This window comes from Xyrauchen texanus, chromosome 9 (genome assembly GCF_025860055.1).
Source record: "Xyrauchen texanus isolate HMW12.3.18 chromosome 9, RBS_HiC_50CHRs, whole genome shotgun sequence".
NCBI classification, from domain to species: Eukaryota; Metazoa; Chordata; class Actinopteri; order Cypriniformes; family Catostomidae; genus Xyrauchen; species Xyrauchen texanus.
Genome location: NC_068284.1, coordinates 21,740,202 through 21,759,539, shown reverse-complemented (window position 1 = coordinate 21,759,539; position 19,338 = coordinate 21,740,202).

The following is a 19,338-nucleotide window of genomic DNA, read 5'->3' as shown; positions in this document are numbered from 1 at the left end:
TTTAAGTTATTTAAAGCTGAAGCGTGTAATTTGACCTGATGCCAAAATAATGAAATACCAGAAAAGTTTAGTTTAATATACATTGACTGGTATAAGTAAACCATTTGTAGTCTGACGTTTTCCCCAAAACCCTTAACATTGTGGCTCTGTGGTGCCATTAAAACATTGCACTGTTTGTTTGAACATCTCAGCCAACCCGACACAGCAACAATGGCTTAACCAACTGTGTAAGTTTGGGGTGAGACTATCTGTTTGTGGTAGACCTAGTGAAATAATAATTATTTTTGCAGTTCCATTTGGTGATGCGAGTGCCATAGACACTGTTTCTAGCAGAGCAACTCAAGCACTCTTTTTTTGTTCCAGCAAATATGAGCAGTATCGAGTTCTCTGTCACTGAGCAAAAACTCATTAAAGATTCAGGTATTCTCCAAGGTTGTTGCGGATATAGATTCAATTTTGTTATTTACTTTAGATTTGGTTCATATTAGTGGAAGCCATAAGCTGTAAATACCACAATAAACAACCCTCAAGCACATAAGTAACATCACATCCCCACCTTTTATATATTAAAAAATACTTAACTAGGTCAGGTTGCAATCATGTCTGAACATGGGTTATAACTAGTAAATCTGACAAATGTCAGGAGGTAAATTTGCTGAATCAGCCAACACTAACCAATGAAAATTTATGTAATTTGACAGATTAGCCAAAAAGTCAGATTACTAATTGCATTATCAGATCAAAAATGCTTTTCTCTGTATTAGTTGTCAAATGGCAAAAACTAAAATAGCAAATTAGTCAGTGAAGTTAAACCTGCTTTTACTTCAGCTACTTGTCTTTTGGACTGAACCACAAAATATATTCTCATATTAACACACACACACACTAGTGTTTCCATGTTTTATGGGGACTTTCCATAGACATAATGGTTTTTATACTGTACAAACTTTATATTCTATCCCCTAAACCTAACCCTATCCCTAAACCTAACCCTCACAGAAAACTTTCTGCATTTTTACATTTTCAAAAAACATAATTTAGTATGATTTATAAGCTGTTTTCCTCATGGGGACCAACAAAATGTCCCCACAAGGTCAAAAATTTCAGGTTTTACTATCCTTATGGGGACATTTGGTCCCCACAAAGTGATAAATACACTCACGCACACACACACACACACACACCTCCTCTGTGCTAAGCATTAGAAAGCACATGCATGACAGGCTGATGCATGGAGGCACAGTGCGTTACTGTTCATGTGTAATTGATATCTAAGGGTCACATGACCGACTCACAAATCAGCAACGTGTGGGCTGCATGTGAATTTGGGGAGCACAGATCCTTATTCTTTGCCTGTATTTCCTCCTGCTGTTCACTGGTTCAAAAACTCTCAGTCTGAATGCATCTCTGAATAAAGGATCTGCTAAACACAGGTCTAACTTAAGTGTTTCCCAAACACTTAAGTTGTATTGGGCCACAGTAGATTTTAATTCTTTACAAATGGCTTATAAATTAAAAAAAAAACTTCTTTGCAATATGAATGGTAATACAGTACTGTGCAAACATTTTAGGCACTTGTGAAAAATGTTGCATCATGCAGATGTCTTAAAAAATAATGCCATAAATGGTTTTCATTTATCAATTAACATCATACAAAATCCAATAAACTTAAAAAAGCGAAATCAATATTTTGTGTGACCAACGCTGCCTTTAAAACAGCACCAATTCTCCTAGGTACACTTGGACACAGTTTTTCTTTGTTGTTGGCAGATAGGATGTACAAAGCTTCTTGGAGAATTCACCACAGTTCTTCTGTCTATTTATGTAATCTTAGACTGATTCGATGTTCAGAAAGGGGCTCTGTGGGGGCAATGCCATCTCATGCAGAGTGCCCTGTTCTTCTATTCTAATATTTTCTATTTGCAAAAGTAATGTTTGGAGTCTAAATTTTTTTTTTCCTATTGACACACTAAAGCTGAAGATATAAATAACCATCTTAAGACTAATGTTTTTGTGAAACAACTTAAGTGCCTAAATCTTTTGCAAAGTAATGTATTTAAAATCACCAAAATTCTGGGGTTAATTATGTGTGATGGTGTTTAATTATCAACCATAATGGATGATTCAAAAGTTAAGAGGTATAAAGGTATAAGAATAAGATGGTTTGATTTTTGATTTCTGCTTTAGATTTGAGATGTTGTGTTTACTGTATCATATGTAATATCACTGTTATTCACAGAATTCTCTATCTATGCCTCAGCTCTCATTGAGGTAACACTGCTTAAGTATTATACAAAGCCTTGTATTATATACAAACCTGGTTTGGCCAAAATGGCTACATATGATAAAGGCTACATTATAGTATATAAAGTATACTCTTCTATAAACATTAAATAAATATACTATTAACATACATACCGTACATTTAATTCATACTTGTTTTTTCATCCTTTTTATCTTCCAGAGACAAAAAATGAAGGCATTGAAATGAAGACCCCAAAACATCCTGGCTTAAGTTAAAGTGCACCATATCCTGTAGAGTTTCTTGGACCCCACTGTGTAATTAAATGTCCTACTTTGAGTTTGTGCAGATTTATCTTTCATTTTAAACTGTCATATTGGATTTCACATGAACAAGAGGAAACAATGAGAATGAAGAGACACCTGGTGATAAGCTTTGATATGGAAGAAAGGATGATTATATTTATGCTTGAATATTGACAGAATGTAGTTTATAAGAGGTTAAGCAACCCTATAATTAGAAGGTATGTAGTCCTATAAACGTGGCCTCATATAACTATCACATTACACAGAACAATATACGTGACTGACCAACATTGAACAACATCATTTCATGAGTTCACATGCTCATCCTTGAGAGTAGTAAACAGACAGTACAATGGGGCTAAAAGGCCCACCAAAGTTGAACAAAAATGTAATTTCATTGAATATATTGAATAGAAATGGTCAACCTAGGCAAATATTTTTAGACATTAAAATAACTAAGATAACTATTGATACATTAAGTTTTTTTTAATACACAAATTAAGGTAATGCTTTTTCAAAATAAACACTTAAGCCCCTTTGTACTCTAGATATATTACAAATAAATGTGGAGTTGGTTTGGTGGATGCACTGACGTGCACTGAACAGGGGCTACAGGGATGCAAACCCCTGCCCCTTTTGTTCACAAATGTAAAGGTGCCCTTTTAAGTGGAAGTGTCTTTAAGAGCACGGAGATTTAAGTAGAGATGTCTTTACTACAGCTTCTTATATATCATTGTGTTGTGATTGACAATACTTAACTAGCTCCTCCCAAGCTTTTGTTTCAAAATCCTTTTCAGAGTTTTTCATTTTACATAATTTTTTATATGCTGATAGATTATCGTTTTACATTATAGAGTCTATTAATTAAAAAAACATGGCACATATGTTAATTAAGATTTTCTTACACTTTTGTTCTAGTATTGAATGAATGGACAGAACTGCAACTGATCACATCTCCAATGATTGGTTACATGGGTGTATTTTTCTTTATCAACTTCATGATTAATGAAAATGAAGGACTGTAGGTATATTAGCCTCTGTTTAAATATAATGTTTGTTTTAGATTTGTGTTGGCAGTCTGCAGCCTGTGTGGAGGTATCTGTTATCACTCACATCTGCAGCTTTAGTGGCTGCTTCCAACAAAACAGGTGGCATCTAGAGCCACAGTTTAATAGATAATTGTTCTTTTGTTCTTTCATTGTCTTGTTTTTTGCAGAACTCTTTAGCAAGGACGTAGACCTCTTTTACTCCACTATAAAAGGAAACGTGAACCTTTGACAGATGTGTGTGTCTGAACCTTGCACTCTATTTTTAAAGCTGGCCACAAAGTTCTCATGGGAAACAACATTCAAGTGAGAAGTATTCTTTTTACATACCTTGAAAACCCTATTGTCATTATAATGATTTTCATACAAGGAGTAATACTGGTATTTAAGTTAGATATTTGTGTCATTTCAAATAGTTTTTCACAGTTTGCTGCCTTAAATGACTGTATGGGTGTTATATGTGATTGTGTACTAATTAGTTCTTATGTCAAATATCAAATAAAGTTCATTCTTAATGCAAAGTATATTACATATGATCTTGCTTATAAAAGGTCATGTGCAAAGTGCAGCTGTATCGTTAAAGTTATAGAGCACTTATATGTAATACCAAAACCAAAGTATTTAATACCTTTGGGGATTATGGTGAATATCATACCTCAGTCTACACACAACACTTCATCAAGAATATGACTATGTATCTGCCATCAGGGCATTGTCATCAAGTAAACTGACTTAACTGCCTTTATAATAATTGTAGTACATATTTTACTGGTCCAAAAGGAATTGCTAACATCCCCATAGCAACTGATAAATGCAACTCCAATAGATTTGCAGGCTCAACTAAAATAGTGTTTAGAGTAGTTTATCTTTCTCTCTCTCTCTCTCTCTGAGGAGCTATGCCTAATTTAGAATTAATTTCAGTAACTGGCAGACCTAAGACCATACTCTTGTCAATTTGCTGTGAAAATATATTAGCATATACCTTTTTGTGATCTATACCATGCTTTTTGTACATGTACCATGGACATATCATGGTATTCTTTGACGTACCGAGGAGTAGGGTACAACGGGGCTAAATGCACAACTTTAGGAAAATGTGCCTTTTTTTATGTAACAATATTAAAAAAATACATGTATTTTTATTGAATATTGATCGAGCAACATAATTTGTGTTAAAATAAATAATAATGGAAGGTTGTTTTGATTAAAATTCAGAATTAAAAAAAAAAAAAAGTGGCGAGGAAGCCTGAAGAACTGATATACTTCATACGAAATCGAAGGAGTGGGTATGACGCAATGTAGAATAAAATGTGGCCATAAAGATGTTTTTGCTTTTGTTTTGGTGGTTCATAACAGCTCACCTGGGTAAACTTTTAGGAAAAATTCTAACCAGCCTTTGGTGCATGTCATCAGTTCCACCAACTACTTTGTTTACATTGTTCAGTCAGCATTCAACATGTACACACCGGCGTGCATGAGTTATTAGCGAGCTGGTTCAAATGTACCTACATCTGTACGATTGTTCGCATAGAGACATTTTTTTGTTTTGTTTAATTAGTCTAAAAAGTTTGATCAGTGCAGATGCACTCACACCAACCTGCTGCCAACATTGAGCAAGCTCTACACTGGTGGTGACATGATGCCATAGCTGACTCCTCAGGAGGAGACGGTCCTGGTGCTTGTTGGACACTCTGGGATGTCCTGAAGCCTTCTTCACTGCAGTTGAACCGCTATCCTTGACGTTCTTGATGATCCGGTACATGGTTCTTTCAGGTGCAATATTCTTTGCAGCAATTTCCTTGCATGTAAGGCAATTTTGATGCAAAGCGATGATGGCTGCACGTCTTTCTTTAGAGGTAACCATTGCTAACAAGAACACAATGATTGGAAGCACTTCTTCCCTCCTTTTATAGCAACCAGTCAATCTCTTATAATCCCGTCAGAGTGATTTCACCTGACTAGTACTCGTTCACACTTTCCCAGGTGCTGTTGATATGATTATTGAAATGATTTTAGCTGGTCATTTTGTGCCAGGGACAAAAAACTGTGAAATTTGGGTTTTTGTGATAATGTAATTTTTTTTGGCCTATGAAGCTTTTTGCAATTATTTAATCTATAAATAATCTAGAAAAAATGTGACTCAACACCACAACAACTGAAGCAGAAAACTTTGCGAAACACAAAATTGATGTCATTGCCAATACTTTTGGCCATGGCTGTATGTGCCATCATCAGTGAAAGCCATTCACATATCTGCCCAAAGTAAGATGGGTCTTATCATCATTTTGTGTCTGTATTCAGAAAATTAACAGTCTTTTATACATCCATCTTTGCAGTAGTATCCATTTTAATGTCACATTAATATTTTTTTTTTGGTGGGTGTCTGAATATTTGCAAATAATATAGAATATAGTATAAAATTAGTTCAATTAATATCAAAACAATTGTAGTTGCTTTGCCATGTACAAAACTGTTTTTTTGAAAACCTTTTGTTTTAAAGGACTTCTTTTTACCTTTGAATGAAGAAGAAATTCTCCCTTACACAAGATATAATATAAGTCTCGGGAAGTCCCCAGAAATTTTGAGCTCAAAATACCAAACGGATAATTTATTATACCATGTTATAAATGCCCCTTTTTGGGTGGAATCACAAACAAGATGAATTCGTGTGTGTGTCTCTTTAAATGCAGCTGCTGCTCCCTGCCTCCTTTCCGGATGAGGGCTGTGCCTTAACAGCTCCTGCTTCGGATACTACAGCAACAACAAATCAGAACCAATATGACTGACAGTGTAAATACCTGAGTTCAGCCATATATGTATGAATATATTTATGTATATCTGGTCTCCGTGAATACAATCAGAGACAATGGTATATTTAGCTGCATTAGCCGTGGAATCAGCTAACATGCACATTCGTAACAGGCGATTTACAAACATTCACAAAATATAAAGTGCTAAACTTACATCTTCAGGATATAAAGCAGGAACACAAACAGTTGGTACTGATCCATGCTTGAGAATTCATTCACAAAGCAGTCCGGTGTAAAATGATTTGCACAAACATACACACATTTTTGTATGTTTTGGGGCACATTTCCTTCAAAAACATAATTTGTCCTCTGTGTCTTCAGTGGCTCTAATGCTGGGAGTACATGAAGAATCTTATGTTAACTTTTACAGCCAACAACAGAACACTTACGAAGCTGAGATTCTTCTTCTCACTGTATCTGCTCCAGCGCAGAAAAAAATGGCGGACTGTGTTTAGATCACTCAGGGGGAGGATCTATGATCCACCAGTCGTGGGTGAGGCTGAAAACCATTCATTTTGACACACTGTTTTTGATTAATAGAACTATAAGAAAGAGAAGTGGGTGGACTTTTAACATTGTAAGGTAGTTGTGTACACACACTGCCAACTCACATTAATGTACAAACAACATGTAAAAGTGAATTTTGCATAATATGTCCCCTTTAAGTATATTGGTGGCTTTATGCCACACACTTGTGTTAAAAGGGCCCCATGTGGTTTAAAGTGATATTGTGTAAAGAATGGGGCTTTTCCACTGCACGGTACATCTCGACTCGATTCTGCTCGCTTTTTGGGGGTTTTCCACTGTGGATAGTACCTGGTACCTGGTAACTTTTTAGTACCACCTCGGTCAGGGTTCCAAGCAACCAGCGTCACTACCAGCGTCACTGGATTTGCAACACGGGACATCAACCTGCTAGATTTAAAGTTAGCAACAGCTATAGCAGTATCATTTGTATCATTCACGTGACTTTCGAATTGTAAAAAGAAATGGCTGTGTGCAAAACTACGCTGTGGTCAATAAACGATGTGCTGACATTCCTCTCGTTAGCGACAAACAAAATAAAAAAGTCTTTCAGGAAGTGTCTCAGCTGTTTGCCGCACATGGCTACTACTGGGCCTACCAACAGTGTAGGGAAAAGTTAAAAAAAACTTAAAAGTGACTAAAAAACCATCAAGGAAAAGTGGAAGTAGTTCGACCAAATGGACGCTATCTAGACCGGCGAGCATTGGGAGGGAGAATGCCCTGAACTCGGCCACGGCTGGAGTCCACGATGGGGGATGGTACGTTAACTCTATACTCTGCTTGAAAGCTTCTCTTTATTTATTTGACCTGCTACTGTAAAGCTTGCTTCTAAAACAACCAGGCCAATTTAACTGTTGCACTTGTGTGAAATCACCATGCAACAACTGCTTTATGCAGCACAATGAGCTAGTAGCTAACAGCTAGCGGTTGTGTTATTGTTTATGGTCAGTAATGTTTGTGTCGCATTTAAGATGATGTCACGGCAGTAGAGGTGGTGCAACTATGATCATCAGCCAACAATCCCACCCACGTTGAGGTGGCACAAAACAGCAGCCGAGTTGAACCAAACCGTAACGTGCAGTGGAAAAGTGCCATTAGTGTTGGGTTCAAGTCCACCTTATTAGAATCTGAGTCAAGTCCGAGTCCAAAAGGGACCGAGTCGGACTCAAGACCGAGTCCATAACAGGCCGAGTCTGAGACGAGTCCGAATTAATCTGTTCATGAATCTGAATTACAATTGTTACCGTAAACTCAACATCAATATTTTAAGCAAATTTTAACTTTCACAACTAAGAAATAACAATTGTCGATATAAATTTACAAAAAACACCTCTGTTGCATTTTGTATATACATTTAATGATTCGTTTCCTGGTGAACAATCTTCAAAGTGGTTTCAGATTGAAAGCATATGCTTTAGGTGTATGAAGACAAAACTGTCCTTCAACACACTTCTTATTGCGTTCTGTTGACATTTCAGTTATTTTTTGCTTTTTCCCCTCCACTCAAACATAGACTAAAAGAGTGAAAGCTGTGTTAGTCATTACAACCAGAGTTATTATTGTTTCAAATTGTAATTTAGTTTTTTACTTCATTTTCAATTTGTCCTTTCAAGTTATTTTATTTGTATCTAAAATGATCCCTATCTAAAGAGAACAACAAAAAAACAGTGTCTCTTCCAAAAACCAGGACTGTCCTGTGTAATAAACTGGGATGTCTGGTCACCAATATATAATTAACTTATAAACAAAACATTTCGCTGCCCCAAAATAACGTAATATTTCATTGTGCATTTTATTGTGGAAAAAATACTTAAAATAACATATTTTAAGCAGCTCGTCAATGCTTGTAATGCTGCGTTCACACCGGACGCGAATAGCGCGTCAGGCGCGAGTGATTTCAATGTTAAGTCAATGCAAAGAAGCGTTACGCGCGTAAAAAATTCCTGCGGCGCGAATGATTCTGCGTTCACACCGGACGCGAATAGCGCGTCAGGCGCGAGTGATTTCAATGTTAAGTCAATGCAAAGACGCGTTACGCGCGTAAAAAATTCCTGCGGCGCGAATGATTCTGCGTTCACACCGGACGCGAATAGCGCGTCAGGCGCGAGTGATTTCAATGTTAAGTCAATGCAAAGACGCGTTACGCGCGTAAAAAATTCCTGCGGCGCGAATGAGGCGTAGAGCGCGGCGCGGTAGACGCGAATACGCCTCATTCGCGCGTCAAGTTCGCGCGAATGGCGCGAATTGAGCGTCTGGCGCGTTACGCGCGAATGGTGCATTTTGTGCATTCACGCGTTTGACGCGAGTCGCGTCTGCCGCCCGAGTTGAAAAATCTGAACTTTGGCGTCAATTCGCGCCGCGTTAACCAATCAGGAGCCTAGCTGCCTGCTGTCACTCAGGAAGTAAAGTGACGTAAACTTTCATTATTATTGTAACGTAAAGACAACCAACATTAGTGTCTGGACAGTGTTGAATAAGGAAAAAACACAGGACAGGTTAATTACTTTTGGAGGCTGGCTCCATTTATCATCAAAACAAAAATAAATAAATAATTTAACCTGATATACTACCATGGAAAACCTGACATTTTTAAAAAGTCTCAACTTAATAAATTTGCATGTTGTGGACCTGAAATCCTGGAACTGGGGCTGACAACCTGGGAAAAAAAATACAAAATATAATAATAATGGACTATTTTTAGATAGTTTAGCTCTTTATAGGTCTGTGGGTGGCTCTTAAAAGAGCCGTTGTGGGGAAGTCATGAGGAGGACTTCAAACGCTACTCCGTCGGCTGCCATGGTACTGCTCCCTCCGCCGAGAAGTGTGCCATGAAGACATCCCTCACCCGGAGTGCCTCTCTGGAGGAGTTGTTGGCCGCAACCCGACCCAGACCTGGCAGTGGCTCCTCTCCAGCATGTCCCGCGCCCCTCGCTGGTGGACCCAAGTACGGCGACGACGACCCATACGCCGCTGTTCTGCTCTCCAGAGCAAATACAGAGCGGTGACTCTCTCCACGAATGCTCGATCAACATCAGCCATCTTGTAAAAAGATGGCCGTCATCGGATTTCGCCTCCGACGCGCGTCACGCGCGTAAATTTCGCTTCAAACTTTTGTTTTTTACGCGCGTCAATTTCGCTCTTGACGCGCGAATGGATTCAAAGTGGTCAAGCGTATAACTAGACGCGGTAGGCGCGAATTTGACGCGCTATTTGCGCTATTCGGTGTGAACGTAGCATAAAATAGAAAAACAATAAATAGGTGCTGTTTATCTGTTTTTCAGAGTTGCAGTCTGCTTTAGCAATAAAACATTTCCCCCAACTTTTTTTACTGTTAATTCATAAAGGAACAGTTTAAGCTGACAACAATGCTTGGACAACAAGAGACTACAGATGCCTACATGTGTGGATACATTATGCCTAAAAAGACTTAACAACCCATTATTCTAATATTTTCCTGAATTTTTATTTTGATATGTTGTTTTATTAAACTGTGAAAACCCTGATGTGGTTGACTTGACTTAATGAAGTTCTTGATTTCAAGTTCTTTTTTATCTTATTTTTTCCCTATTTAGAATGCCCAATTCCCACTACTTATTAGGTCCTCATAGTGGTGCGGTTACTCACCTCAACCCGGGTGGTGGAGGACAAGTCTCAGTTGCCTACGCTTCTGAGACAGACAATCGACAAGTTTTATCCCATGGCTCGTTGTGCGTGACACTGCAAAGACTCACAGGTTGTGGAGGCTCATGCTACTCTCCGCAATCCACGCACAACTTACTGCACTTCCGACTGAGAGCGAGAACCACTAATCACGATCACGAGGAGGTTACCCTATGTGACTCTACCCTCCCTAGCAACCGGGCCAATTTTGTTGCTTAGGAGACCTGGCTGGAGTCACTCAGCACACCCTAGATTAAAACTGATGAAAACAATTTTAATATCTTAACCTCAACGAAACCGCGATGCGAGCACCATCTTAATTGCACAAACACGATTTTACCAGTTGTCAGGTCCTGTACCATGCGAAACTGCCATGTAATTTCTAGTACATTGTCTACTTACCTGTCTGTATGTTCGTCTTGCCAGCCACCTTGGTAATCGATGTTATACAGCAGTCTCCGCAGTAACATTCGAGCTTATTGGTTGACTGAGTGTGCCACTCTGCATTTGTGTTTGCTCAACACGGTGAAACAAACTCTGGCTATGTCATCAACATCAGGGGGTGCTACAACTTAGTGTTGTCACGATACTAGAATTTCTAACTTCGATACGATACCTTGAAAAATATCGATATTCGATACCATTTTCGATACCACAGAGAAAAAAACTGCCACAATATTAAGAGGGTAGAACTGTCTAGAACATGACAATGAGGTATATTTTACATGAACAAAATGTCCTGAGGTATTGCACTTGTTCAAAAGCCTCTCAGATTGCCATACATTCAAAAACCAATAAAGTGCAAGTAAATAAAAGTGCAATCTTTTGTATTTCCAAGTCAAATCAAATCCAATCTCAATGTCAACAAAAGATACTTAAATGTCAAGGGGGTTGGGGTTGACTAGCTTTCATAAGGTCTCTCGCTCTCTCCCTCTCTGCCGTGCACGCTATGTATTTTGTGTGCTGCGCTATCTATGTTATGCGTGCAGTATGTTCTGTCTCGCATGTGCGCTATAGATTCCGGGAGATTTGAACTAAATTGCGGGCATCAGGGAGAAGCTATCAATATGCGGGAGACTCCTGGAACTTCCGGGAGACTTGGGATGTCTGGCTTCATATCAAAAATATTTCCAGATAGCACTCCTGCTGTGTTCTTTATCAAACAAAACTGGTCGCGGGGGCGCCGCATGCACTCGCCATCTTTACATTCACTTCACTTTTGCTATTTAACCAGAGCGAGTGAGAGGAGTGCGAGTGTGTGTGGTGTTTGTCAACGCGCCTTTGGAGAGAAGTGAAAGTGACAGCTCGGCTAGTATCGATACTTAGGGAAATTAGTATTGGTACCGTTCAGATATTTCAGTATCGATATTTATCGAAATATCGATATTTTTGACAACACTACTACAACTGCTTGCAGACTGAGTGTCCATTTATTTCTATTTTGTTATTTTTATTTATTTATTGTGTTTATTGCATCACTCCCAAAAGCTCGAGTCCGAGTCAGGTCCAAGTCCATTAAATTTGGACTTGTAACTCGGACTCGAGTCCGAACTCAAGCACCCCAACTCTAGTGTAAATCTAAGGACAATAGTTAGGGGGCAACATTTTTACTAATTTTAAATAATTTTGAGACAGCAGGATGCTTTTTTTGAGTAACAAATTAAGATAATGATTATTCAAAATAACTACTTCAGAAAAGGGTTAAACATTGCCTGTTAATTTCAATCACAGTTGGCATTTCATAACATCTCAAGTATGTTATAAAATTGTATCTCCATTGTGATTGGATCAGTCAATGTAAGCCCACTTTGAAAATGTTTTATGAAAAATATATATTTGCCACACTTTAGAAAAACAATGTGTTTTATGGGGTCCTTTAGCCTCTGCAACAGGGGAGCTTTTTACCCCAAACACTATCCTTTCACATATTGAACAGTTATTAAAAAACGTTTGATTTTAGTCACTTTGAACAAAACTTCCCTGCGGAATCTGCACAGTAGCCTACTTTTTGTAAAAGGCATCTGGACGATTCCTTGCAGCCTACAGTTGTTTGCATACATCAAAACATACAAATACTACATGTTGCTGTGAATGCTTCCAGTTACAGTATGAGCTGTATTTTGTCAATAATAATGCCTGAAGAAAGGGATCACATTAGTTTTTAAACCACTTTATGGCTTGAAGAAGCATTTTAACAAATCTCGTAGGTCAATAAAAACAGCTGAAGAGAGTGACGGCTTTAGTTGAATTAAAAGGCGCTACAGCGCCCTCAGATGTCTATGAAATAAATTACAGCACAATGATTCCTGGTCCGATGCATTACGCTTCAGAAACGAGTGCAATTTAAAGGCGCACGATATTCGTACGACCGACACTTAATTAAAAGATAACAAAGAGAGGCAATATACAATTATTTATTTATTTAAAAAAATTAAATCACTATTGCTTATGAAACGCTGATGGTAGTAGTGTCACATAAGATAGACGAATTATAATTTTTTTAATGAGGATGTAATAATTTATCTTGGATCATAATTTAAAGCTCCGTGCCCCCACTCCATGTGCATGCCACTCGATAAGCAAATCGTCATGCTCTGACATCATGGTGAATGGTTAATTGAAGTAGTCAACCTAGTGTGTCACGCGCTAAATGAAGTGTTTCACTCCGGTAATCAGCAGGAAGATGCGTACAATGCTCATCAGACAGCTTATTCTTCAATCCTCTTGTCGTTATTAAGTCTTGATTAGAGGGAAATTATGCCATGACAAATAAACAAGATACAGATGTTAATATGTTAATAGCTCTCCCTTGGGGCTGAAAAAGGCAGATTATGGCAATCATTCATAAGTCCTTTCACAACCAAATGGAACAAAAAACATGTGCAACAAGCGTGCATTCATGCTCGCGCGCGCGCGCACACACACACACAGTAGCTATCTAAATAGGGGCAGAGGCTTCTATTATAAACCTAATTATAATAATAATAATAATTAAATAATATATATTTTTTTAATCTATATATATTTGAAAAAACAACAACAATAAAATTGATACATTTTCCAGTTCAGAATGTTCCCAAAAGTCTTGTCAGATTTTGCCCAATTTTGGGTACACCCCCTCATGGCATCCAAGATGTGCATGACTTTCTTTACTCTGCTCAACACAAACTAAGATTTTTAGAAGAATATCTCAGCTCTGTAGGTCCATACAATCCAAGTGAATGGTGACCATAACTTCAAATGTTTTATAAAGGAGATACAATCAGCATTAAAGTAATCTATAAGACTTCAGTGGTTTAATCAATGAATTCTGAAGTGAACCAATTGGTTTTGCGTGAGAACAGACCAAAATAAAACTCCTTTTTCACTTAACATCTTGTCATTGCAGTCTCTAGGCACGATCATGATGTCAAGTTCCATTACACCAATGCTTGATGCATACCTAGATGGCGCTATGGGAAGTGTAGTCTCAGCCTCAGATGGCATGCCCACAGTCTGTGTACTCTCTAATGCTTATCCAACTTATTTTGCAATGCGGAAGTAAGCAGCGGCTGCATTTGCATGCAGTGAATGTGTAAATGTTCCACTGTTGTTGACTGCAATATAAATAAATAGAAGGATAGTAATACCAGAATTTAGTGATATAAGTGTATATACTATCACACAACCATAGGACGAACAGCAGAATGATGGCCTGATGTCGGATGATGTTCTAACGTCAGTATTTATAGTAAAAGAGTCAGTAAACCATTCACTTGCTGTTGTGTGTTGTTGTATTAAAGAGATGATAATAAAATCTGCTTCTTTACCGAGATCGTGGTGATGCAGTGTTTCATGTCTCCATGTAAACCTCCATTTATATGCACCTGCGTAACCTCCAATGATGCCTTTATTTATTTATTTATTCCAAAGACGATGTTTCATAAGCCATGCTGAATGCTTGATCTGTCTGTTTACTATACACTGCTATGAAAGTGAGAATGCTCTCTGAAAAGGTTGCAGGTTGTTCAAAGTTTGTGGAGGCATTTCAGATGGCATGGAGGACAGTCCTGTCAATACTCGAGCTTTTGGGAGTGATGCAATAAACACAATAAATAAATAAAAATAACAAAATAGAAATAAATGGACACTCAGTCTGCAAGCAGTTGTAGCACCCCCTGATGTTGATGACATAGCCAGAGTTTGTTTCACCGTGTTGAGCAAACACAAATGCAGAGTGGCACACTCAGTCAACCAATAAGCTTGAATGTTACTGCGGAGACTGCTGTATAACATCGATTACCAAGGTGGCTGGCAAGTATAAATGCTCAAACACATCACGGCCTTTGCTTACAAATAGGCTGTAGCTGTTGAAAAATTTGTGAGTTAAAGATAACATATTTTAATGTTTTAAATAACAATACACTAAATCTAAATGGAAAAAAAACAGCACTTGTGCTGTGCATCCCAAGAAAACTGCACTCAAAATATAAATAAACTCCAGAGGCATCTGAAGCGTTGTATTCATTAGTGATCACCTCATTTATTCAGGCAGGAAACGTCTCAAACACAACCGCAAATTCCCCGTTATTCGTCCTCATTCGAAATGTAAATTCAAGCCAGCTGATAGGGCCATAACCAAGGAAGGTTGGGGTAAGGAACGATAGTTTTGAAGGAAAACAGATGAAAATACACCTTGCCATCTTCACCAACATGCGAATGGGGATTAGTTCAACTCTATGCAAGGTTGTGGGGCAGGGTTTAAGCAGACTAAATGATTGGAGAAGTCCTGCATACCACACCAGAGAGAAGTCTGTTGTTTCTCCGGGTGATCAAGTTATTATATTTTGATTAAAAATTATGAGGTCAAAATTGAAAAAAAATACAAATAAAACATATGCATGGATGAATTGTTCACAACAAGATCAATAACATGCATTTAGAAAATAGATAGGATGAATTTTCATTCCATGCCAACTTTAAAGATCTTCAGTGTTTGGTTTGAGGCACATAGCAGAAAGTAAAGCAGGGAATCCAAATCTGGAGGAGAGTCACATTTCGGCACAAGACTGGTATGAGCAGTCTCCGATAATCCCACAACTAAACATCATGTAATGACAAACCTAGCTTTGACTGGTTGCTTTACATGTTAGTTACAGTAGATGGCTTTTCCTGCCTAAGTGGGCAGTTCTTTGCCAATGTTAACTGCGATAGTCCCCAGACCTTTGCGGTTTAAGTCAAAGGTCTGGCTATGTGAGACTTTAGGATGTCTAATCGACCTTAAAAAGGAGTTATATTTTAGGCTGTTCTCACCAAAACCAACTGGATCACTTCAGAAGACACTGATTAAACTACTGAAGTCTTAATGATTAAGTTTATGCTACCTTTATCTCCTTTTTGGAGCATTTGGAGTTCTGGTCACCATTCACTTGCATTGAATGTACCTACAGAGCTGAGATATTCTTCTAAAAATCTTCATTTGTGTTCTGCAGTTGAAAGAAAGTCATACAGATCTGGGATGCATGAGGGTAAATCATTGGAAATTTTTCATTTTTGGGTGAACTAACTAACCCTCTGTAAAACAGTTAAAGGATGGGCAAGGAGGCGAGAACCGGCTTGTCAACATAAATAATAATTTAATAAGAAACATAAAACACAACATAAACAAACACACATGCGGACATGCCCGTAATTCATTCATTCATTCATTCATTTTTCTCTCTCTCTCTCTCTCTCTCTCTCTCTCTCTCGAATCATCGTCACCGGCCGCCTTTATCCCTCGCGCGCCTCATCAGGCCGATTGGGGACCACTGTTTAAAGATTACTTAATTCAGTTTGATTGAAATTGGTCAAACCATTGAAATATGTAAACCTTAAAAACAGTCTAAAATATACTTTTTGAGTGTACACACACATTCTAATGCCCACAAACACTCTCCATTGTTCTCTTTGACCAACCTAATGTTCATACAATCTTCACTCACTTTAGTTGCTTTACAAAGACGTGCCTTAAATAAATAAATGTATTCTCAATACCCTGCTGTGCAGTTGCCATGCCATTGTTTTGTTTGAATACTCCAGAGCCTTTTATGTGATGATGTTTACCTTTAAGTAAACAGACTGATTGTGAAGACAGACAAGGATGCATGAGTGGGGATCAGACAGTCGAATAAGTCCCTTTTGCCCTGAATGTCACTGTCCCGATTCTGCCCAAACATGTTTTGATCAAACATTGTGCTGCTACATGGGAACAGAAACTCTGAAGTGAGTAACCTGGAATAATTCTATCAACATGGAACATAGTAGACAGGAATCTAAAGTCGGGACTGAAAAATATAGAGTTACTGCTATAACTTTTTGCCTTTTCTTTGAATGCTGAGGGAAAATGTGCTAAATTAATCTTCCAAGTGTGGTGTAACATGGCACATACACTTGCAGGATGATCAGGGAAATCAGAGAATTTCTGATAAATGCTGTTGTTCTTTAGTCTGACATGATAAAGGCACATGAGGGCTGGAGGCACGCGTGTAGCTGCTTTAGTAAAACAGCAGGGGGAGCTCTGAGCACGCAATTATTTATGCGTGAATGGCGGAAATAAAGGTTTCAGGCCACAAATGAATGATTACAATTTATTAGTTTATTCATTTATTATCAAAATTAGTGATCTATCAACGGGAAATATAAACGACAAGTGATTATTCCATTTGACATTTCTATAATTTTCCAACTAATATTCACATGAATATTACATTTCTTGTTGTTTTGTTTTTTGTTTGTTTTTTGCTGAAAAATACTAGGGATGATGAAGTTTTTATTTAGTGAATTTTGAACTGGAAATGTGTGAAGACTTGTCTTTTAGATTTTACAGTAAACCATACTATGAGGCAGTGAAACTGGACACTGCATGTACATTCAAAGCTGTTTTCATCATAGGCTACAGGACAACATGCATTAAAAATGGCTATATAAAATTCACATTTGTTCTTGTGGTTGCTCTAAATGATTTGTTTCCATAGCTGAAGATTAGGTGGACCCAGATGTAACCTGAAGTACTGAGGTATCGCTTCCCCCTTTTGTTCTGCATTAATTCACAAGTTTATTGATGTCATTCCCAGAATGACCTTTTGCTATTACAGCTTTAATACAAAAGAGCTTAAAGCCTGAACAGATGGTTGCTTCATGGGTTGAGGGACAACTCAACGCCCTTGTAAAGCTGGTGCATTTCCAGTTCACATCGCTACTCATTTTAGCAACAAAAATATTGGATCTGCCACGATGGAGAAAGAGGGGTCCCTATATATTCCCTCTGCAATTATATCAAATCACTAGTTTCTCTCTTTCTTGCTTGTGAATAGTGACAGACCATAGTGAGAGAGAGAGAGAGAGAGAGAGAGAGAGAGAGAGAGAGAGAGAGAGAAATTCCTTGGATGGAGTAAATCCCAAAGGTCCCCAATGCCCCAGGCTACTACACCTCCACAGACACTCAGATGGAGCAGTATTATGGAAAAAAGGAATTTAATGATAAGGTGGTCTAATGAGAAGGAAAGAGAAATCGAAAGAAGAGAGAGGTGGAGATAAATCAGTAAACCACTATAGTACCTGTAGTATTTCCCTGTTTGTAGACAGTTTTCTGCGTATAAGAAAAATATGCGGTGCAGATCAGCATTTCACTGGAATGGGATTCTGAAAGGGACATAATAACAACAGATATAAATCAAACAACAAAATCTAATCCATTTCACCATGACCTTTGTGCCTAAAAGAGAGATTGTGTTCAGGGAAGAGAGAGAGAGAGAGAGAGAGAGAGAGAGAGAGAGAGAGAGAGAGAGAGAGAGGAATGACTATTGTTCCATTAAGCTGCTCTAAAAATAACTACCATTTCTAACCAATGAGCTGCGGGTTGCTATAACGTCCATATCTTTATGCCAATGAGGGAGATATAAATGTGCAGTATGGAAGAAGAGAGGGGGAAGGGGGGAGAGAGAAAAAAGATATTGATCACTGACTGCCAAATGGAATTGAGTGTGCATGATAACACAGGGCTGGAGGTACACACAAGAACATGGCTTTGTAATTCTGCCTATAGGCTCCAAAGAGAACAACATTTCATTTGAGAATATTCAAATAACTTTTGCTGTTTGCTCAACAATTAGAATGTGTGGGCTGTATTCACAGTTGTCAGAGAATAGCAGTGGCAAAACAACATCAATGTGGCTTTATGTTTTCAGACAATATTTTTCTGTTGCATTGTAATAGTTGCAGGCTCTTTCAGACAGGTTAGCAAATTAGGCTCTTAAGAACTAAAGTGAGAGTTTTAAAAAGATATGAAAGATACACTGCTTGGCCAAAAAAAAAAAAAAAAAAAGTCGCCATTTGGATTTAAATAAGCAGATACTGAAGAGCCTATGTTTGGATTTGCATTGCAGTGATTAATATGTTTCAACTGGAAACAATTCTTTTAACCCTAACTGATGTGTAGCTTCTCATATCTTAAACAACAAATTGGACTGTGGAGAAATGGAAAAATGTCATATGGTCTGATAAGTCCAGATTTACCTTATTCCAAAGTGATGGGCAAGTCAGGGTAAGAAGGGACGTGCATGAAGCAATGCACTCATCATGCATAGTGCCCACTGTACAAGCCTCTGGAGGCAGTGTTATGATCTGGGGTTGCTTGAAGTGAATGAAGTCAGATGACTACCTGAATGTTCAGAATGACCAGGTTATCCCATCAATGCCACGACAAATGTATGCTGTAATCAAAGCTAAAT